This window comes from Pleurodeles waltl, chromosome 6 (genome assembly GCF_031143425.1).
Source record: "Pleurodeles waltl isolate 20211129_DDA chromosome 6, aPleWal1.hap1.20221129, whole genome shotgun sequence".
Taxonomy (NCBI): domain Eukaryota; kingdom Metazoa; phylum Chordata; class Amphibia; order Caudata; family Salamandridae; genus Pleurodeles; species Pleurodeles waltl.
In genome coordinates, this window is record NC_090445.1 from 1,663,317,958 (window position 1) to 1,663,342,654 (window position 24,697).

General features: G+C 45.2%; 1 protein-coding gene across 1 annotated transcript in view; it reads right to left on the reverse strand.

The window, feature by feature from the left end:
* GPSM1 (G protein signaling modulator 1) overlaps window positions 1-24,697 on the reverse strand; it is a 581,170-nt gene that overhangs the window by 523,774 nt on the left and 32,699 nt on the right. The window lies entirely within an intron of this gene.

Genomic DNA, 24,697 nt, shown 5'->3' on the forward strand with positions numbered 1-24,697 from the left:
TGTATGCGCGAGAATTATTAAAGCGCAGTGTGTTCTGAGCAGAGATGGCGCAGCAGGGCTGAGCAGCATCAAAAGACCTGACATTTTTACAAGGTCATTTTTAAGTGGTTTGAAGAGGCATTTTCCGCACGTACCTGGTGCGTCCTGGTGACGTTATTCCACAGCCCTGCTTGGTCGCTAAGCAGGAACACCCCTGAAAATGTCCCTCCCCTTCTTCCACTGCCAGCTTTGAACCCCCACAGGCTGTCCAACCTCTCCCTGTAAATCTCATCCCACTTCTCATCCCTTCGCCCTTGTAGTGTGGCTCGCTGCTGAAACATGCAGTGGGTTACAGTAATTCGAATCCCAGAAATGCTAACTCAGCATCAGGAACTTCGTAGGTAAACTAAAAACAGTTGAATTGCGAAATAACAACATAATGTTTACTATACACTACACAAAAAAACCCACAAATTGTTCACAAGCCGTACAGGTCAGAGAAGAGCCGGGCTATCAACAAACAACTGAGAATTACCAAATCATTAACATCCTGCTGTACTAGCAAAAAAAATGGATTCAGGCTCGGAGCCTGATCTAGTTTGGTGGATAGGATTACCTCTGACACATATCCCGTCTGCTGTATTACGATTCCATTATATCCTATGGGAATCGGAATTCGGCGGACGGGATATCAGTCATGTTTGTAACAGAGTAGCCTGTCCGTCAAACTCTAAATCAGGCTCAAAGTCCCCTTTCACCTCATTGTTAATTTTTTACCCTGCATTGTCATTCAGTACTAACATTGAAAGTGGAAGTTGTTCTGGGAGGAAACTTTAGACGGTGAGGAGGATGCCTGGTTACGTAAACCAGAAAGAACAAGTGTCTCTGGGATCCACTCAAAATATCGGGCTCTGTGGAAAGGGGACACCAGCAGGGCCACCCGAGGCAGATTCACTCTTGCATGGTTAGAGCATCAACCTACCAAAGGGCTTTGTCTGTCTCTCGCATGTGCACAGTGCCCATCTAGCTGAGGTTGGAGCTATAGCCCGACTGGGGTCATTCAAATGGGGCCCATGCCTCTTTGATAACCTTCCGAGAGTCAGATACGGTCTTGGGGTGTGAACCCCTGCTCAAAATGTTGACTTCCTACTCCCTGGCAGGAGTAGGTGAAATCTGGGCCTTTTAAAGTGCGTTTAGCTTCTGCTCATATTGCCAGCTTTAATTACTGATCCCCATCATTTCTCTTCCATGGGATGTATTTCAGCAGGAGAAAAATAAATAAATATGATAAAATAGTGCACGGCCACTGCCAATCCTCATCCTTAAACTTTTGGTATCCATTTACTCATTTGACAGTATCTCAGCCTGGCACGAGTCGCTGTAAGGATTACTGGGCCTTATCAGATTACCCCTCCACCTTTTTTGTTTATGGTCACACAGCATCACATTACCCCTGGGGTTAAGCTGATCAGAACTTATTATATTATAAATATAATTTGAATGCCTATCTCTCACATTCTCCCCCCCCCAATCACACTGTCAGGCGATGGTTTCCATAACATGACCACACCTTGGAGGTAATTTGGTACAACTGAAAACACTTCCAGCACAGGCACAAAACCTGCACCATCCCAATCACACACTCCCACACGCTGTAGCTGAACAAATACTACAATACATTACAGTTATTATTACTGGGTCTTAGCTCCTTTGCCTACAGCATCTGTAAGACCTTGAGCTTGTTCAGTTCTTTTTAGCAGGGCTTACTATCTGTAAGTCACATACATACAGTTGTTTGGGATGCTCTGTGTAGTGTGGTTAAAATTAAACTGTCGTTTATTACATTTTGTATGTTTTTGTGGTTTTAATGAATGGGAACGTTAACAATTTCAGCATCAAACTTTAAAAACTCATGCCTCCGGTACTCCTGAGTGAATTGTTGTTTTGGTGTCATTTTGTTCATAAAAATACTTTATTTTTCTAATTTGGTTTGAGATTTTTATTATTTGGTGTTTTGTCTTTATTACTGCATAAATACTTTACACATTTCCCTTAATTAAGCCTGTTTGCTCTGTGCTATAGTTAACAGGGGGATGAGCTAAGATAAATTTAGAGACTTCTGAAAATTTAGGGATAAAGTTATTACTTCTTAAGTTGGGCGACTATCCATCCCAAATAATAATCCTCTTTCCTACGCAGTATATGCCTTGAGCTTTCACTCTTGGGTGGACCCTATGTGGAAGATATGCTGTCGACCGGTAGAGTGTGCCTTCCCAAGGTCACCATCCCATGGCTCCTGGGTGGACCTTATGCAGGATTTATTGCTGCTGCTTGCTAGCAGTGCACTCATTAGGAAGCTCCTCACGTGCTCCTGGTTAGTCCCAAAATATCATTTACTAGTATTGCATTTCTCGTGTGGGTTACTTTGTATGCCTGCTGGTCACTTTCCTATCAATCTAGGTAGTATAGATCTTGTGCCATGACTGCTTGTATCCAGTACGAGGAATAAGCTGTTCCACTGTCATTTTGTGCCGACATAGTTCAACCATTCTCAACAATCAGTTAATGAAGTCTGCTTGAGTCCTTTTTCTCACTCTTAAGCATCGCTATGTACATAGAGTCTGTGAGATAAGGCAGGATAAATGTGCCACTCACACACAGCAACAAAACACTTCCAAGATAGGTCCACTGATAGCCAACACTCTTACAAGCAAGCACTATCCCATTATTGACTTGCTATCCATGCACTAATACGCTCCAGCACCTTATCTGGGGTAGGAAACACTTCCAAAATGCAATTGCAATGCAACATGAAGGCCAAAATGGGGCAGCTGCATGTTCCTTAGGCCAAGCCAGGTTTTTGGAAGATCATTCATCGGAGATGTGTCATTACACAAAAAGTCCTGTAGTTGCAACAAAACAGAAACACAAATGACAAATCTGATAGCTGGAATTTATGACAGTCATTGGACCCCCACAATTCCAGACATCCTTTGGGGACTTCAAGCTATTAGAAACAAACCACAAGGTTTACTACAATGAAATACTCCCAAATCAACGAAACAGAGCTGTTACTGATGACTGCCCCTATGCAATATAGTGAAACTGTTTTCAAAATGTCCAGTAAAGTTGGTGGAATCTTCAGGCACAAAAGACTTCATTAAGAAGAAGATGGTAATGGGACACCTGCCTTTGTCCCCCCTTTCTTTATTTTGTGGCCTCATCTAGAATGCGGATGTAGGAGGAGCTGCCAATGGCACGGCCGCACTGGCATCGGGAAAACCCTTTCAGCAGGCACAAAGGTGAGGCAATTAGTTTGGGTGGATCTGCCCAATTTAGGTAGTTTCTCTATTCCTTCTGAGCAGAACTACCATTGTAACCATGGTGGTCCAAGGCAGAAAAACACCATGCCAAGGAAGAACACTACCAGAGCATGGGAGACGTTAGTTTAGTTGGGGCTCACCACCTTCTGCTTTGGGAGGTCTACATTCAGGAATCACGAGTGATGACAAGAACACCATGCTGGCATGGATGACCTGCAGCCATGATGACTTGTTTACCCATCCATGTGACACCTGTAGATGTGGTGGCCCAGCAACTGCCGGTATGGTAGAGACACTATGAGCCTAATTAAGACCTTGGCGGAAGGGATACTCCGTCACAACCATGACGGATATCCCGTCTGCCATATTACAAGTGTTATTATATCCCATGAAACTTGTAAAACAGTGGGTGGGATATCTGCCATGTTTGTGGCAGAGGATCCCATCCGCCAAGGTCTAATCAGGTTCTGCGTCTGCTACAGTGGCGACTAGGCAACAAATACATTTATAAGACCCACAGTCTCTTTACCGTCTGTAAGGAAATGCCTCCTTGGCATGGTTACCCCCTGACTTTTTGCCTTTGCTGATGCTATGTTTTGAATTAAAAGTGTGCTGAGGCCTGCTAACCAGGCCCCAGCACCAGTGTTCTTTCCCTAACCTGTACTTTTGTTTTACACAATTGGCACACCCTGGCATCCAGGTAAGTCCCTTGTAACTGGTACCCCTGGTACCAAGGGCCCTGATGCCAGGGAAGGTCTCTAAGGGCTGCAGCATATCTTATGCCACACTGGGGACCCCTCACTCAGCACACTCAGCACAGACACACTGCTTGCCAGCTTGTGTGTGCTGGTGAGGACAAAACGAGTAAGTCGACATGGCACTCCCCTCAGGGTGCCATGCCAACCTCACACTGCCTATGCAGTATAGATAAGTCACCCCTCTAGCAGGCCTTACAGCCCTAAGGCAGGGTGCACTATACCATAGGTGAGGGCACCAGTGCATGAGCACTGTGCCCCTACAGTGTCTAAGCCAAACCTTAGACATTGTAAGTGCAGGGTAGCCATAAGAGTATATGGTCTGGGAGTCTGTCAAACACGAACTCCACAGCACCATAATGGCTACACTGAAAACTGAGAAGTTTAGTATCAAACTTCTCCGCACAATAAATGCACACTGATGCCAGTGTACATTTTATTGTAAAATACACCCCAGAGGGCACCTTAGAGGTGCCCCCTGAAACTTTAACCAACTACCCGTGTAGGCTGACTGGTTCTAGCAGCCTGCCACACTCGAGACATGTTGCTGGCCACATGGGGAGAGTGCCTTTGTCACTCTGTGGCTAGTAACAAAGCCTGCACTGGGTGGAGATGGTATCACCTCCCCCAGGCAGGAGCTGTAACACCTGGCGGTGAGCCTCAAAGGCTCACCCCCTTTGTTCCAGCACCACAGGGCATTCCAGCTAGTGGAGTTGCCCACCCCCTCCGGCCACGGCCCCACTTTTGGCGGCAAGGCCGGAGGAGATAATGAGAAAAACAAGGAGGAGTCACTGACCAGTCAGGACAGCCCCTAAGGCAACCTGAGCTGAAGTGACTCTGACTTTTAGGAATCCTCCATCTGCATCCCCCCCAATAGGGATAGGAATGTGACCCCCTCCCCTTGGGAGGAGGCACAAAGAGGGTGTGGCCACCCTCAGGGCTAGTAGCCATTGGCTACTGCCCTCCCTGACCTAAACACACCCCTAAATTCCGTATTTAGGGGCTCCCCTGAACCTAGGAAATCAGATTCCTGCAACCTAAGAAGAAGAGGACTGCTGAGCTGAAAAACCCTGCAGAGAAGACGGAGACACCAACTGCTTTGGCCCCAGCCCTACCGGCCTGCCTCCCCCCTTCGGAAGAAAACTGCTCCAGCGACGCTTTCCCCAGGACCAGCGACCTCTGAATCCTCAGAGGACTGCCCTGCTCTAAAAGGACCAAGAAACTCCAGAGAACAGCGGCCCTGTTCAACAAAGACTGCAACTTTGTTTCCAGAGGAGCAACTTTAAAGACCCCTGCAATTCCCGCCAGAAGCGTGAGACTTGCAACACTGCGCCCGACGACCCCGACTCGACTGGTGTAGAAACAACGTCACAGGGAGGACCCCCCGGCGACTCCAAGACTGTGAGTAACCAAAGTTGTCCCCCCCCGAGCCCCCACAGCGACGCCTGCAGAGGGAATCCCGAGGCTCCCCCTGACCGCGACTGACTGAATCCAAAATGCTGACGCCTGGAAAAGACCCTGCACCCGCAGCCCCCAGGACCTGAAGGATCGGAACCCCAGTACAGGCGTGACCCCCAGGAGGCCCTCTCCGTTGCCCAGGTGGTGGCTACCCAGAGGATCCACCCCCTTGCCTGCATCGCTGAAGAGACCCCTTGGTCTCCCATTGATTCCTATTACAAACCCGACGCGTGTTTGCACACTGCACCCGGCCGCCCCCGTGCTGCTGAGGGTGTACTTTCAGTGCTTACTTGTGTCCCCCCCGGTGCCCTACAAAACCCCCCTGGTCTGCCCTCCGAAGACGCGGGTACTTACCTGCTGGCAGACTGGAACCGGGGCACCCCCTTCTCCATTGAAGCCTATGCGTTTTGGGCACCACTTTGAACTCTGCACCTGACCGGCCCTGAGCTGCTGGTGTGGTAACTTTGGGGTTGCATTGAACCCCCAACGGTGGGCTACCTTGGACCCCAATTTGAACCCCGTAGGTGGTTTACTTACCTGCAAGAACTAACAATAACTTACCTCCCCTAGGAACTGTGAAAATTGCACTGTCTAGTTTTAAAATAGCTATATGTGTTTTATTTGAAAAGTATATATGCTATTGTGATTATTCAAAGTTCCTAAAGTACTTACCTGCAATACCTTTCATGCAAAGTATTACATGTAGAATTTGAACCTGTGGTTCTTAAAATAAATTAAGAAAATATATTTTTCTATACAAAAACCTGTTGGCCTGGAATTGTCTCCGAGTGTGTGTTCCTCATTTATTGCCTGTGTGTATGTACAACAAATGCTTAACACTACTCCTTTGATAAGCCTACTGCTCGACCACACTACCACAAAATAGAGCATTAGTATTATCTCTTTTTGCCACTATCTTACCTCTAAGGGGAACCCTTGGACTCTGTACATTCTATTCCTTACTTTGAAATAGTGCATACAGAGCCAACTTCCTACACCGTCTATTCGGCATACGGTAGTGTTATGCAGTTTCCACCTGCAAATCAAGGTACTGTGAAGAGGATGGCATACAAGTTTATCTGAGAGTGAGATGATATGAAGCAGGACTGTACAAGGAGAGAGGAAGAACTGCGACCTACATACCACTACAATCATATAAAGCATTTGAATTTCAAAAAATACAATCAAATGGGAATGCCAGTGGCAACATAGCAAAGGAAAACAATACGTAAAATCTTAAGTCACATTTGAGAGCCATTAAATATTCCGAGGTTCTCAGGTATCTTGTACATAAATATATTTAGCCAACTATGATGTTCAAATCAATATATGATTTGGTCACTAAATAACAGAGTTATGCCATAGAATTCAGGAGCCAAGCAATAAAATGCGAATTTTGATGCTGCAAAAATTGGGTGCTTGTTTTAAAATATGTGCTTTTCTGGTGACCTCGGTATCCCAAGGCTGTCTGGAATTTCCACAGTGAATTAATTAATTGCACAGAGGACATAATACGGCCAGAAGTTCTTACGGATGACTGAATAAAGATTAGATGGTTGTGGCAAAGGGTTTCAACCCCTATAATTATACACACACATATTGTAAAACTATAGGTGGGCAAAGTCGAGTTGTACAAAACTGTCCCACTTCGAGAGATTTGCAAAGACTGGCGAGGTTTCCAACTTAGTTTGTAAGATCAATTCTCTCCCCCACCCAAAACAATTCCCAAAGTGTTTTATGCAGTATTTTCTTCCACCAACCACTTATCACTGAAAGTCTTCTCCGGGCATTAGATTTACAAAAATTGTTGCAAACTTCAGGAAATGTGTGCAGACTTCGAAGATAAAAAAAACCAAAAAAAGTTAGAGGTAAAACCTTGCAAGTCAGTATTCTACGAATTAAAACAAGAGACTAGTTCTGACTAAATAGCAACTGGAAGACAAACTTTTTAATAAGTTCCTTTCATGATTGTGGGCCCTTAAATCGCACAGGAGTGTTTTTTTTGTTATGGCAGTACCATAGAAGATTTTATTTAATTATGTCTAACAGATTAAATTGCGCAGAATAACTCATATGCGGCGCAGGCTATCACGAACACAGAAAAAAGTCACCAGAAAAGTCAGATTTCTAATCCTTTCCTAAATGAATCTAAGTAATGATCTTCTTAATGAGAAGGGAGAGTCTGCTCCAGAGTCTGGGCCTAGAAAATCTGTCATCCCCGCAAGAAATTCCAATTGAAGAAATCACATGAGCGACAGCCATACCCGGAAGTGGGAAAGACCCCTTCAGAGGGCGCAACCGTAATCCAGCTTGGAATTCACCAACTCTGCAGGTGGCATGCAGGAGGGAGTTTGAAGATGGAAACTGTAGAGAGTAGAGGTCTGGTAGAATGGGTTTAAATCAATGCTTAATTTGTGCTTGCGAAGTTAGGTATGTAGCACTAGTTATCATTTTTTGGGACCAAGTATTAGTTTTCATAACAGAATTTGACCCAGATCAAGAGAGATCAAGGATGGAAAAGACGAAGAGAAAGAAAGACAACAAGCGAGGGTGCAAAAAAGCCTGCAAGACTGAAAAAAGAGGCACTAAGTGTAGGGTGCAGAACCTTCACAGAGGAGTGGACTTTTATAAAATATACACTTTTCCAAGTGGAAGAACGCTTCAGAAGTCAATTAGTCCTGTAAAAAAATCCACTTTTCCCAATGGTGCCATGTAGTGAGGTGACAAATTATAGCAGCATTCTCATTATATCACAGCTCTGATAACAACCTCTCTGAGCCAGGTCTCGCAAGATAGCAGGATTTGGATCTACAAAGTGTAAGATTTTCCCACCATTAAACAAATTGATAGACAGGGGCTGCAAGTGGGCAGGAATCAGCAGTTCCAGGACTGGAAAGCCTTGGGAGTCTGTGCACAGCCGCAGACATACATGCTTAAGGGTAATCACTAACTTCCCGCCAATCTCTTCCACAATGGAAAAGCTTGAAAATGTACTCTTGGCAAGGTTAGGGGTCAAACTTTTTCCAGCACTGAGAAAAGGTAGAGTAGTAATAGTGAGTTTGTGTAAATAAAAATTCAGTCGGCCTGTCCTTTGGGGCTGAGGAGCTACGCCCCCTTGCGTTTTGCCCTTCAGGAAGAGTGTCTGTCAGGCTGAGCAAAGGTCAGCCTGACAGACTCTTCATTTTGAGGTCAGGCAGCCAGGAGCGAGACATGCACTATTTGCCCAGGCTCTTGGATGCCTCCTGTGGGCATGACTTTTGCAGATCAGCTAAGGTCCTGGAGGCCCTCCTCTTCGGTGACAAGGGGTAGTGCTACTCATTGACTCAAGGTCAATCAGTGACACATTGTCACAGAGTGGGGTGGGGTGAGCAGTCCCAATGACCCCATCCCACTCTGTGACAAGGTAGGACTGCTCTCTTCCCTCACTGGTTAACCAATGAGAAAACCCTTCAGGGACCTCCGAGGCTAAGCTGTAGGTAAGTGTGTGTGATTTTTTTTTTTTTTGGTGGTGCTTGCGTGCATGTGTGTGAATGAATGTGTGAGTCTGTATGTGTGTCCCGTCTTCCCCCTCCTTCCTAAAATTACCAGCTGCCACTCTAGAAAATATACATGTCTATATTTGCTCAGGTGAAAACGAAAATCACAGCATTTTGCAAGGTGTACACTTTCTAGGCCTTCTTCTGTAAACACGTGTGAATTCTTGCATGTAGTAACTCTGCCCCAGTGCATTGACATATGCCTACAGGTGCATTCTTGTGACTGCTTTTAAAATCTGGACCCCAGCTTATGTTTCTGTTACCCATAATGGGTTTACACAGATTTTCCATTATTTTTAAACAAAAAATATTAGCAAGCATCAATCTCGTTTTCTGGTATCTAAAGTTGCACAACAGATTAACAGTTTTTTTTCCAAGCTGCAAGTTTCATGTATTTAATGTACATTTGCTTTTGAAAGCAATAAATTGGCAATAGCTTTCATGCTTCTGCACCTGTCTGCATATATTCAGAGATCACTATGGGAGCACTGTGTGCTGTCTCAAACTGTTAAATGTTGCAAACGTGAACACATTTTTGAACTGGATCCATCATTAGTGATGCAAGCATAGCTTACAGCAGTGGTTCCCATCCTTTTGACTTCTCTGAACCCCCACCTTATTATTACTGGAACCCAGGGACCCCCACTGAATCATTATTGGAATACGGGGACCCCCCCACTAAGTCATTACTGAAAGCTGGGGACCTAATCTGTTAATATTATTTAATTTTCTAAGCAGTCGCGGACCCTCTGAGTAGGCTTCACGGACCTCAAGGGGTCTCCGGACCACAGGCTGGGAACCACTGGCTTGTAGCATTTCCTTAGAGAGCTCAACATAATAATAAAGTATTTAGTATTAAATATATATATATATATATATAGGTTTATCACAAAAAAAATTATTACGCCACACTCCAGGAACTCCAGGTAAATTAGTTTATTAGAAGCAAAATGTGGCAAACACCAATTGGTATATAAACGACATGAAAGACAGACTCACGTACTATGAAAAAGACTTTTCAAGTTGAAGGACCATCAGTAAAAGTGCACCGTGATACCATGGACGGCTTTGCTTACCAATATATACAGGTTTATGTAACTCACACAAATATATTCAAATCTTTCTTTTAGTCTCAGGCAATACTCCCAGGTGCGGCCCCTCCGCTATGGTGGAGGAGCGCCGCCCCACTGCTAAAAGGCAGCCGAAAAATAAAATGCTAATAAATTATCATTTTATTTTTCTGCTGAGTCTAGAGCGGGGCAGCGCCATCATCCTCGTCATAATGGAGGAGGAGTAGTGGTGCATGTCAGTTTGTCCAGCCGTGTAAGGCTGGCCAAACTGTTAAGTGCACTTAGAACTCTCCACCCGGCTGTATTTCACAGCTGGTTGGAGATCAGGTGCAGGCTCCACTCCCACCCTTCATGGAATTTCAGCTCGCTCAGGCCAATCCCAGTGCTTCTCTTATGCTGTGTAACAACATGAGAGAAGCATCTGGATTGGGGGTCGGGGGGGAAGCAAGGCACGCACAGAAGCAGCGGGACAGGCGGAGATTACGTGAGGCGGCAGTTAAGTACATTTCTCATTTTTTTTGTTATTGGCCCTCTCCAGTCCGTGCGCCGCCCCACCAGCCCTTCCTGGAAGCAGCCAACCCTGAATACTCCTTTAAAGATCTATGCTGCGGTGCTGTAAACTGAAAGGTCTTGTGCTGCGGGTACCCTTAACCCCAAACAATGAATAAAGTGCCAGTTAAATTGCACTTCAGGTGGAAAAGTAACTCTTCCCTGGGCTATCTTGTAAACTAGGAAAAGGATTTCATATCCTCTTAGCCACGGTGCCTTATTAAACCCTGAATGGTAAGACAGCGGTGCCATATTTGAAGGTATTTCTCTGTGACACAATCCATTTTGAATGCTCTATGTGTTTGGTCGTGACAGATTTTGTGCAGTTTCCCATCTTTCACACTGAGTGGTGATGGCTTGCAGAGTTTGCCAAGCATGATACTATTTAGAACTAATAATAAACACTTTGAATATTTTTTAGTGCAAACCCCATATTGCATGTGCCCACATTGGATTTGGCTGATTGTTAGGTCTGGCTTTCGCCAAAACATTTTGGTTTTACTAAAATTATATATATAGTATTTCTACAGTGTTTTTCAGCAAGTCCCCTTAATCCACTGGTCTGTAATACCATTTGCATTCTTCTGCCACCCACCAAAGAATACATCATGGAGCAAAGGGTCAGCCCACTTCTGCTATTGGCTAACTTGATTGGAAGTGACAGCAGTCTGCTCTTTCAATAGGAGCACATCTGCACAGTAAGCAGCACCCTTCAATGTCAGGGACTGCTATGGCAATGTGTGCTTTTTGAGATCAAAGCCAATGCTTTTTATTTTTATATTATCAAGGGCCCAGCGATTACCACTCAATAAATAAAACAGACACTGACAAAGCCAAAAAGCTGGCAGCCAATACCGTATTCCTGAGTTTGCACTGGACACTGTACTATGTCTCTCTGCCTTGCACATTCATGGCACAGATTTTTGTATTTATCATTATTAGAATATGACAACTTAAAGGGAAGGACATCTCAGGGGTGCACATGCTCATTGCTGAAGAAGGTGGGTGGTTGGTTGTATATCTGGGTATTTCATTTGTTTGGCATGTTCTTACCAAAATTCATTATTTCAGAGATTATAAGTAACAGTTAGTGGACAGATCTGTTGTGGGCATAAGATGTATTCTCTGGTGGATCGTGTGCACTTCTTGCAAGAATCACACTGTGGGGGTCATTACGACCCTGGCGGTCTTGAGCTTTGGCGGCGGTCTGACTGCCAGTTCTCCTCCACAGAAGGGACTGGCGGTGGGGGCGGTCCTGATCCGCCAGGGCAGCACTGCATGCAGCGAAACCCTGGGGATTATGACCCCCCCCCTCCACCAGATTTTACATGGCCAGCCATGTTGCACTGCAGACAGTGAACAGCACGACGGGTGCCGAGGCACCCAACGCACTGCAGCATTGTCGCCGGCTCAATTATGAACCAGCATCAATGTTGTAGGCTGTTTCCTGCTGGACCAGCGGGAGGAAACACTCGTAATGGGGCCTCCAGGAAGGCGGCTGCACTGGCCGCAACCTGACCGAGGGGGTTTGGCAAACGGTCTTTTCCATCCACCAAACTCATAATGATCCCCTGTGTGGTGAAGGAAGGGGGTTATTATTTCTTAGGAAGGCATTAAGAGGTTCTAAATTACAGTGTATTTTGTGCAACAGTGACAGGTCAATGATTGTATGGGTGTTTACTGTGTGACTGTGCTAAGGAACAATGCTTCATCTGGTACCAGTGTAAACCGTAAAGATGGGGGAGATTTGTCAGCCATATTAGCCCCAGTAAGTAATCGGACTTCATTACTGAAGAAGGCAATCAATGTGGTAATGTTATATAACCACATATGTTGGGGCGAGCCAATGGGAGGGTGTGGCTAAAAATCAAGACTAGGTTACTGTGCAGGACACAGGGAAAAGGGATGATTTATATTATTCTCAGAACTGGATGGTGGAGGTGCTAGGCCATCTGAAAGGGTGTATTTATGTGTAGTCTATAAAATACCAAAGGGAGCAATCAAATTTGATATCCTTATCTATTTTCACCAGGGGAATGCTGGTTGTCAGGACCTTGTTGCACAGCACTGCTACATCACAGCCAGAACACCTCTCAGTCTTACCCTAATTAACAACATTGTCCTCAAACACATAAAATCCACACCAATTTTATTTACAAATGGCAATTTTTGATGCACAGCTATTTAATAGAAGATTGGTTTGACGTGTAGGCAACCCGGAACAGTCAGTAATGAATTGCCATTGGCTAACTACAAACCAGATTTGAGCTAGACCTCCAGGTGTTGTCTTGGACCTGGTTTTAAATTCTGTGTTTTGACCTGATTCCACACCCATTTTCTGGGCATTGCTGCTCCCATGCTACACGAAGCACCACAAGGTTATCCAGTCAGTAGCCGAGGATTCTTAAAGGGGAGCCAGCCAATTGGCTTTCAGTATTATCATTACTCAAGGTTCAGGCAGTATCTGTCAGTCTGTGACAGGTATTCGGTTCTGTCTCTTCAAAGAAGTACATACCCATGTGCATTACGATGTCCTGGAGACTTTGAATTTAGGGACAGGGTTCAGCTTTGCCACTTTTGATGGCACTGGAGGAGGGAGTTGCTGCTGTCTGCATGGTGGGCTCATTAATGTTGTTCTGAGATGATGGGTGTAGTAGTTCACCCATGCATTCTGTACGGATCCCATGCAGGCCCCCATTAACAACCCTCAATAACCAGCAGAAGCCAATACAGGACAAATATACACAGCACAACAGAACAGGAAACAGTAATTCTTTGTGGCACTTCACTATGCAACACCTTCATTTTGCTTATTAAAGATTTCCTCATGTCGATAGATGTTGGGCACTGTGCCTCGCAAGAGCCCAGGTTCAGCTGAATCCCCATCTCAAAGAAGTGGGCTGAAAGACCGATTGTGAGTGGAGACTCTACTTGTCACTCAAAAGTGTAAGAACATCCACTAATACATCATTTTCTGGAACCTTCCTTCTCTTTCTACCACATTAACACTCTCAGGACAGGCACAAGCAGAAATTACATTGTTTTGTTATTCATAAGCGCATATCGTGTATGGGAAAGTTGTGTTGCTGGAATAATACAAATATTGCAGCATATACCTTGATCTGAACCAACCTGCAATATATTAAATTCCGATTTCTCTCACTGTGCATCCACCTAGGCTTTCTAAAACCGTATATCTTTTCAATGGTCACCGATGGCTTTCTTGCCGCTGATATATCTCATTGAGTTAAGCTCAAACTTCTGATATATGAACATAGTTTACTAATCCAAAATTTGTATCCCCGCGGGTTTAACTCAACTTTTCAAACTAGTGAGGTTCACGAACTGAATACCGTTAAACTGAGTAGTGGTAAGACCTACTGGTTACAGAGTTTACTCTTCGAAGGACACAACTGAAGAAACCAGCGCTTATAAATATAGAATTGTTTCTAGTTTTTCTGTTAAGTCCTTTCAATTCTGTGATTACATGTGTTTGTCAATCAAACGGCAAATACAAGTAAACATTGGTAGAAAAATGAATCAATAATGTGCAGCGCACCTCCTTATGGTTTCCTGCTTTGCCGACTAAGGGACTGGTTTAGAGTTTGGCACAAACGTGGCTGATATCCTGTGCGCTTCATTACAAGTGCATTATATCCTATGGTACTTGTGATAAGGCAGGTGAGATGTCTGTCACGTTTATGGCAGAGTAACCCACCGTCAAACCCTTAATGAGACCCTTGGTCACGAAACTCAACTTTTACCGAAGAGAGACCTGGACAACCGGCCCAATGTCATTAGAGATGGAGCACCCATAACCTTGGGTGGAACTGATCAATAAAGAAGCTTGCTGAGCCCTTTGGAACAGCAAGACGTATAATTCTCTACGCAAATGGGCGTTCCTTGCCCTTCAGGCAGCCGCTCTCCTTCAGCTGAACACCACAGCCAAGCCGCCAATTAAGACTTTTCTTTCTGTTGCTATGGTAACGGTTAGAAAATTGCAAACCCTAAAATGCTAACCACTGGGGTGAATAAAAGGTGATTTAGGCTGATGGGGCGGCCATGCTCTAGAAACATGATAACAAATAAACAGTGCAAGTGAAAAAGCATCCGCACTTGTAAGGACAGCCCAAAATGGAAAATTTCGACTTCACTGCAACGATAACACACCCCCACCAAAAATCAGTGGCTCCACTATAAACATTTCTCCACCCTATCCTTCTTTACACTCTCAATAAACAAATTCTTGATTACTTGGCACAAGCAATGCAATGGTTTAAAGGTGACATGCATCTTTTGCAGGCACATCAGCAATCAAAGTCACACAACCAAACACTGCCTTTCAAAAGTGAACACACCAAAACACCAGACTCAAAAATCCCAACATTCGATCTCTTGGACCCCACAAAGACACCCTGATGCAATATCCCTGAAAGACAGACCCATTCATACAAAATATAGTTAACTTACACAACCAACAACCATGTACACAAGCACACATCACACACAAATGCCTCTTCTCCCAAACCCACAATTCCACCAAGAAACCTTTGGCATGCAACTGGACAAACAGCATAGTCACCCACCATCACTTCTGTGGCCAGTACCAACATGTCACTCTCACCACGTCGGCAGTGGGCAAAGTACATCATCATTCCAAACCTTAGAAATTCACTAAAACACTTTTTCTGATATTATGACTCTTGCTGAGATCAAATACTACTTTGTAAGATATCTTACTGATTTTTTTTTTTTAAAACCTATGATGAAGAGATGTTATGGTTAGAATTTTAAATCTAGGTGCAGATAGAATTAAGCACTGACGCATAACATATGTCAGGACCGGAGGCTCCGATTATGCTTTCTCTTTCTTTTACTGCTCCAAACAGCAGCCAATAAGATAATAGTAAACAAAAAACTTAAATTCCTATGATGCACAGTTATAGGCACAAGGTCTAATCATATCTCAGGACCTACACCCATAAAAGCCATGACCTAGACAGTCACTTCCCCTTTCTTTGCTGCTCCGCAGCAGATAAGTACAACTTGTATTTCTCTATTGCTTATTCTGTTTTAGCATTGTTGTAAGACGCTTTTGGCTTAATTGATTTTGGCGCTTTCAGCGCGCGTGTGTTTCTTTACCCGCGCCGTACGTTTTCAGTGGAGCAACCGGGCGGACTATGTGCTAATCGAATAGTCCTTTTTCTATTTCGGTGATCGCGTCATGTCACACGTGCGAGCCGGCTCTTTCCCTTTCACTTTCTGTGAGGAGCAGACTCGTTGCTGCGACACGACAGTGCTTGCTGCCTCTCCATTGTGGCCCCATACTGTGCTCCCCAAATGCATTGCTTAGGGTTGTAGAAATCAATAGGCTCTGCCTAGAGTGCTTTTTTCTCCAGGCTCCTCCCTCCACACTCAATCAATCAATCAATCACAATATTTATAGAACGCACTACATACCCGCTAGGGTTTCAAGGCGCTGAGGGGGGATGTGGGGTGCTGCTACTGTTCGAAGAGCCAGGTCTTGAGGAGTCTCCTGAAGGTGAGAAGGTCTTGGGTCTGCCGCAGGGGGGTCGGGAGGGTGTTCCAGGTCTTGGCGGCAAGGTAGGAGAAGGATCTGCCGCCGGAGGTCTTGCGTTGGAAGCGGGGAACGATGGCGAGGGCGAGGTTGGTGGAGCGGAGATGGCGTGAGGGGACGTAGAAGTTGAGTCTGTTGTTTAGGTAGGCTGGTCCGGCGCCATGGAGTGCCTTGTGAGCGTGGCTGAGGAGCTTGAAGGTGATCCTCTTGTCCACGGGGAGCCAGTGGAGGTCTTTTAGGTGGTGGGAGATGTGGCATCGGCGGGGTACGTCGAGGACCAGTCGGGCAGAGGCGTTTTGGATGTGTTGGAGGCGCCGGATGTCTTTTGCTGGGATGCCTGTGTAGAGAGCGTTGCCGTAGTCTAGTCTACTGCTGACGAGGGCCTGGGTCACCATGCTTCTGGTTTCCGTTGGGATCCATTTGTAGATTCTACGGAGCATGCGGAGGGTGTTGTAGCAGGAGGAGGAAACTGCTACACTGCTGAGTTGACACTCTATTCAAAAACTTTTTGTTTTGGCCTGGCAGGGTTTTTTGCACTCCTGCTTTGAACTCCTGATTATGTAGTATATTATATATTATATTTCATTTACTCAACAAGAATATTACTCTTGATTCAGGAGAATGGATCAATGGCATGGTGAAGAATCAGGATATTATCCTGAAGATAATTTTGACCATCTGGAAATGAATCTGGTCGAAGCCCTTGACACTAGGTTACAACAATCAGTTATTGACGCCCTTGTGAAGGCATTAGGACCTTTTTCTGGTCAGTTGCTTGATTACGCTCGTAATCAAGGTTGGATGCCGGGACTTCCAGCCCCTAGTGATCATCCTAAACACAAGGACAAGGGGAAACAGAGTGATTCCACAACCCCTAATGATCAGGCTGATGCCTTTGAAAAACTATGCTGCAAAAGAAGCAGCGAACACAACTACAGCAATAAAATGGATGCTGATACCCCTTCTTCCTCTAATAACAACGCCTCTTCTGATTCAGATGACCCTGATGTGCCAGGGCCCAGCAAAAAATCCAAAAGACAGTCGTCTCCTCCCAAGGTTCTAGATTTTGATCCCACTGATAACGTTCACCCGAGGGAATCCAACTGGGTTCCTCCTCCTGAGGTGGCCAATTACGTGCAATCCCATTTGAGTAAAGATTTTGACAAGGAGGTTCGCGCTTGTCTCCGGGCTGAATGTCCTAGACCCGACCTAGATGGGAAATTGGCAGTGGATCGCACAATGGTGATGTTATGAATTTTTTTTCAAAAGATCCTAAAAAGGGTCTAGACAGAGCTTGCCGTAATTGCCAAGATAAACTTTTGGACATGTCTGGTCCTCTTACTAAAATTCTTGAATTAGCCTCGGGTGGACACTAACATCCTTATTGGATGGGCACAGAGGGCTATTTGCCGGCTTGGCAATACTAACTGTTATTTCTACTGAGCGCAGACAGACTTTTTTGATGCGCATTGACCCCAAGCTTAATGATCTGTCTACTTCTGAAGCATGTCCTGCTGTGGATGGGATGCTATTTGGAGCACCTTTCGTGAAGGAATTATCAAGATTTTGCTCTACCTATTCCTCACTTGACAAAGCCCAGATGTCCCTCAAAAAGGTATTTAAGCGCAGCCTTTTTCTCAGGGCCGGTCGTTACGGGGGGCATATGCCCGGCCGAGGAGCATTCACGAGCCCTCGTGTCTACTACTCAGGAGGTAGAGGAGACTGGTATGAAGAACCTGCGGAGACCACCTTCTATCCCACCTGTTCTCGTGGCGGGCAGGCCAGATTCTACAGGGGTCCCAGACGGGGGCAACAAGGTGCAATTCAGGACGCAGGATATTCTGGCAAGTGTTATTCCCTCTTCACAAGTGACTTTGGGGGAGCAGGGTCAGTTCGTTCCTAAACAATTGGAAGCTGATTTCTGGGGACCCTTGGGTTCTTCAAACAGTGACTGGTTTCAGACTGGAGGTTTTCAGTACCCCGAAGCAAACTCACTCTCCTGCTCCAATGTTTTTTTTCCTAGCAGATCTGTCCATTATAGATCAAGAAGTGCAATCCCTGTTAGAAAAGGGAGCTGTGGAGTTTTCTACCCCTCATCCAGGTGGTTTCATCAGCCCTATTTTCCTTGTGGACAAAAAGGGGGGAGGTCACCGCCTTGTCTTAAATCTCAAAGAGTTCAATGCCTGGATTTTATACAGACACTTCAAGATGGAAGGGATTCACATGTTGAGGGACATTCTGTTAGAAGGCAATTGGATGGTTCGTCTGGATCTGAAGGACGCTTACCTTTCAATACCTATTTTTGCACCTCACAGATGATTCCTCCAGTTTCTGCGGAGGGGTCACTGTCTAAAGTTCAAAGCTCTTCCATTCGGCCTGTCGTCTGCCCCTTGGTGCTTCACAAAGCTATTGAGACCAGTGGTTGAGACGCTTCGAGCCAAAGGGGTCCGGTTGATAATCTATTGCTGATGGCTCAGGATCCTCAGACTCTCCTGAGTCATTTATCGTGGACTATTCAGCTGTTGCAGGATCTGGGATTCATTATCAATGTGCAGAAGTCATTGATGAATCCTTTCCGGGTGATAGATTTTCTGGGTTTTCAGATAGACTCAGTGCGAGCCCAACTCATTCTGCCCTCTCCCAAGATTCGCAATATCAAGAAGGAGCCAAGGTCAGCTTAGGCCAACCAGACCTTGAGAGCAATTGCCAGGATAGTGGGGCTCCTGTCCTCTTCCATTCAAGCCATTTTTCCAGCTCCCCTTCATTACTGTGCTCTCCAGAGGTTAAAAATGCAACATCTGCATAAGGGCCTTTCCTACTCAGAACAGATTCCTTTAACTGAGGAGGTGAGGTCAGAGATCCTTTGGGGGATGAACCATATGGAATCCTGGAATGGCAGAACCATATTCGGTTCTCTCCCAGACGTAGTAACAGAATCGGATGCCAGCCAGTGGGGCTGGGAGGCACGTTGTGGATCGATTATGATGGGGGGGGGGGTGGGAGGTCGCTGGTCCCAGATGGAGATGGGACTTCACATAAATTGTCTAGAACTGCTAGCGGGTTCTTTTGCCATAAAGAGTCTCTCTCCCAGAAGGGGGATTGTTGTAGCTTATTGGGGATGGACAACATCTCAGCAGTGAGATATGTCAACAAACTGGGGGGAACTCAGTCCAAAATTTTAGCGGAGATAGCGAAGGAATTTTGGCATTATTGCCTTCTTCGCCGCCTGAGTGTCACGGCAGTGTATCTCCCGGGGGCTCAGAACACCATTTCGGACTGGAACTCCAGATATTTGAGGGACGCCAGCAATTGGAGGTTGAATCAGGATCTCTTTCACCAGATTATTCTGGAATAGGGTCCTTGCGACATAGATCTCTTTGCCTCATGTCTCAATTTCCAGATTCCGATTTTCTTCAGCTGGTGTCCAGATCCGATGGCTCTGGTGACAGACGCCTTCCTTCAGGTTTGGAGTCAATTTCGGGGGTATGCTTTTCCGCCATTTGTGATGATTCCCAGGGTGTTAGCGCAGTTGAGAAGACAAAAAGTGGAGATTGTGCTTCTAACCCCTATTTGGAGGGCTCAACCCTGGTTCCCTGTAGCTCTGCAGTTAGCTTGCTCTCCTCCTCTTCTCACTCCGCCTTGTCGAAATCTTCTGATGTGTCTGGAGGGCCTTCAACATCCCTTGGTTCTGTCAAACCAACTTTGGTTGATGGTTTGGATGGTTTCAGGGTGAGATGGAGTTCCCCAGGCATTTCGCACCAGGCTACAGACTTCATTAAACAAGCCTGGTCTTCGGGCACGCATAAGCGGTATGCTTCAGCCTGGCGGAGATGGTCCAGTTGGTGTGACGGATGGAGTATCAATCCCATGGGGGTTGGTTGTTGACATGATTGTGAACTTTCTGGCAGAACTTGCGAGTTCGGGCCTTGCCTATCGCACCGTGAATAATTTTAGGTCAGCTATTTCTGCAGGACATACTCAGGTAGAAGGCAAACCAGTAGGGGAACATCCTCTAGTCTGTAAGGTGATGAAAGGGATTCGCAGGACGTCTCCTTCTCAATAAAGATATACTTCTCTTTGGGATGTGGATGTAATTTTATTTTTTTTGGATAAATGGCCTTCTAACGTTATCTGTCTAGGAAACAAATTTCAGCAAAATTTACTATGTTACTTTGCCTTTTTCTTGTAAACGTGTTTCAGACGTTAGAGCTTTGGACTTGGCGGGCAGCACTTATTTGCCAGAAGGAGTTACATTTAGTTTCACCAGAAGAACAAAGACCAATTGCAGGTTGGTAACATATCCTAGGTTTCCTGATAATCAACAACTGTGTGTAGTTCAATGTTTGAAGGCTTATGAAATTGCTACAGTTGACATTGGACAAGATGTTAAAGGTCAGTTGTTCATATAATTGCAAGAAACATTTAAACCGGTTTAAGCTGCTACTTTGGCTAGATGGATGAGGTGGTTGATGAATGAGGCAGGAATAGACACCTCTAAATATGAAGCTCATTCAGTTAGAGGAGCAATGGCTTCCAAGACCTTTGCGCTAGGTTCTCGGCTGGAGGACATTATGAGTGCCGCAGATTGGTCTTCAGAATCTACATTTAGAAAATTCTATCACAAACCGGTAGTTGATGTGGTGACTGTGGTGGTTGGTCAGCTTTAAACAAGCATAATCGGAGCCTCCGGTCCTGACATAGAATTAAAAAAAAATTCTAGCTTACGCGTCAAGAATTTTCAATTCTAATAAGGACACAGAGGCGAGGATTATCCTACCCTTATTCTAGTATGCATCATTGGTGTTTTATTTAATGTAAATGGTATCATTCAAAGGATATTTTGTTATGTTTTGTATATCCCGCCCTAGAGTATAATGGCAATATAGTGATTCTGAGTGGATGTTATCTCCAACAAAGATATTACTTGCAGAAGACTCTGTGATTTTTGGTTTGTTCATCTCATGAGCTGAAGGAAGGCTAGTTCTTGAACTTCCTGTTTCCGGAGGACCTGGTTGAAGATGCAGTTTTTTCTTTTTGCTGGTGGAGCTGGGACCGTGTTGTTGGACTGCAGATGGGTTTTTCCATGGACTGTTACTCTGTAAGGAGTTTCGTTTCCTTCTGTGTTTGGTTATTATCTGACTGTTACAAAGAAAGAGGAAGTGGCTGTCGAGGTCATGTCTTTTATGTGTGTAGGTCCTGAGATATGATTCGACCATGTAAATATACCTGTGCATCATGGGTATTGAAGTTTTTTGTTTACTGTTATCTTATTGGCTTCTGTTTGGAACAGTAAAAGAAAGAGAAAGCATAATCCTCGCCTCCGTGTCCTTAATAGAATTGAAAATTCTTGACACGTAAGCTAGAATTATTTTTATTTGTAAATAAAAACGTGCCAGTGCCCAAACCTCTCCTCTTAAACACGTGGCTGCTGCAATTAAATGTACTAGCACGGAATACTGAGGCAGTGTAATCCTGAAGCCATCTCTGGCCTCTTTAATACATTTACAACCACTCCTGTCCCTTCACCTCACTCTTGAAGCTTTCTGCTTACTCCCTTTGTGATGCTTTTTAGTTTTTTCCTTCCTCCGTCTTTCCCATTTGTGTCTTTTGCTTGCAGCAAATGCTTGAGGCAGAAGAGCAAACCCCAGCCCTCAAAAATAAGTGCTGGTGGTCAGCACCGGAAACAACAAGCATAAATGAAGTACTGTTATGTGTACTGGGCAGCAGACATGCCCTGGGTGCCCAATATCCCTGTATGTAGTTATCACAGGGCTCTGTCCTTTGACCCTCCATACGGTTGTACTCCACCATCGCATATGTAGCATGCACAGGGAATGTGGAAGGCCGTGAACTGAGAGGAGTGGATACTTGTGGAAAGTCTCTCTCCAATGACTATTACTGAGTACCTGCGTCATGAGTGGGGCCAAGACAACGGATTTAAAAAAGAACCAAGTTAAAATGTCTCGAGCCCCTCCCTTTCTGGTCTCATAATAAGCATCCATCATGAATATTGGGGGGGGGGGCGTGGGAAGGGCAGTGGTAGTATCCTGTCCTTCAGTTTTCCTCCGAGGAGTTGTCATCCATGTGTGATAGTGAAAGCACTGGAAAGAGGGACAACACCTTGACTGGAAAACAGAATTAGTAGAGACTTGGAACACTGTTTTTGGCAAGTGCAGAAAACGCTTGGTGACCTAACCAGTCGCGGGCCCCGATAACAAGAAGGGGAGGGCGCACACGGGGGAGGCGGGGATGTAAATAAAAATGAAATTAAAAACATAAAAATAAAAACACTTACCTTCTCCGCTGCGTGCGACTCCTCTGTCAGTCGTTGCTCCAGACCAGGCAGGCAGGCAGGCTCAAAGCAGCGTCAGGATTGACCAGGGCTCTCCCAGGCAGACTGGGAGCCTGTGCAGGCTCTCTCGAGCCCAGCAACTGTGTTGCCAGGCTCGAGAGAGCCTACTGCGCATGTGTGTTTGGCCGGCCTATGATGGCCGGCCAAACATACATGCGCACTGAGGTGGACTGAGCACTCCCTCACGCTGCTCTTCACCCCGTGGCCCCGCCCCTTTAAAAGAAAAGGATAATAAACAAGGTTTAAAGGTTTTGCAGCTGCCGCTGCTGGCGGAGGGGGAGGCAACGCTCCTCTTTCCTAGTGGAGGAGCTGCCCCTGGACCTAACTGTTCCTCACACTACCAAAGCCATGCCAAGAGAAACATGTTTAAATATTCTACGAACCAACACTGCGGTTGCAATTCCATACAGTCAACAATGTGGGCCATACCCCAGGAATACTACAGAACGTGAGGAAAGTCTCATTAACGTTGTTTCCAAATACGTTAATGAGTGTTGCCAGCTTAGGTAATATTTCTCTGCAGTGGAGAATCCAGAAGGAAGCCAACCAATAGCTATAGATTTTGGGTGACTATTACTGCCTGGAAGCAAATCCAAATGTCTACTAGGAGAGGACAGGTTCTATCCTAAGCTTCCAAAGTATAGGCAGACACTCCAGGAAAATAAAAGAAAATCCACCACCGCAGCATGCAAAGCTGTCCTGTCTTAGGCAAACAATTTCATCCCAAAAGCCTTCCAAGACCTCCATTAAGGTGAATGTTCTAGGCGTCAACATGAGACTGAATGGGAAGATGTCAGACTAGAGGAAGTAGAACAGGATTTGTATATTGCCTGAAAGTTCTGGGCCGTCCAAAAAACTGCAATCTACTGCATGCCCTTGGCGTGGTTAGAAGGTCAAACACCACCTACGCAAGAATACCAAGTCCGGCCAAGGTACTACTGTGGAGGATGGTAAAAGAGGCCCCTAGATGCACCCAAGGCAGATGACTGGAGTGCATCTGGTGAAGTGGGGACCTGCCACAGTGCAAATTACCTTCCAGAAAAGCTGGACAGGCCATCAGTGCTAGAAGGCACCCAAAGAAGGATGAACGAGTGCCTTTCACCCTCTATTGTCTTATTCACGTTATCCCTTGCAACCTTGATTTACACTGCAGTGGACCAGAACCCTCTATTAGAACCTCAGGGAGGAAATGTAGCCACAATCACGCTCCAAACACCTTGTGAGATTTGGTGCAGACATACTGGAAAACAGCCTTACAGGTGTGTTGAGTCGTGGCTCCTGCATTTATGAGGCAGGTGTGACTAATTTATGCAACAAGAAAAGGCAAATTATGTGGCACATTCTGCACTTGTATTATGTTACATTTAATATAAATTGGTGCAAAAGGCATGCCAACACTATGTAAAAGGCAAAGACTTCTTAAGAAAGAAAATCACATTTACTTACCAGGGCCTATTGAAAGTGTTATTCGCCATTAAATAATGACTTTATGAATTCTGTCATGAAAAATGTTTTAAATATTTCTTTTTCCTTTGAGAACAGTGTTCTGGTGTCAAATTATTTTCTATGAATCATATAGCAATTTGTTTACGAAGAAGCAGAAATCATTATTTCCACAGCCTTTTCCATGCTGCACACAATAGCCCTATCTCAGCTCATCAAATGAGGACATTCACATCGTCCAGACAAGGGTTTTACCTCATTAGTACCTACGTAATTCCTGAATAGACAATTAAAAAAACGAAATGGTGAACAGGTAAGCTTTGAAAGCATTTAATTAAGTAACATTTACAAGTTTGAGCTAGAAACCATTTTAAGTGTGGTAAATCCATCCTTGCAAGGGAAAGGCCCGGGGCGGTTCCTCCTTAAGAGCAGAATACGTCGACCCGCCTGCTGCGAGCGCAGCAGACAAACACAAATAAATAAAATAGCATAATAATGCCACCAGCTTGTGCTGTGTACAGCATGAGTGAATAGGACGAGGCTGAAGCCTGCAATTGCACGATGACTGCTGCGCCTTTCAGTGTGCATTTAGGTTTTGCAGGGTGTCTTGCTACGGCCAGCCCGACATGCGCACTGTAGACCCAGGAATCCCAG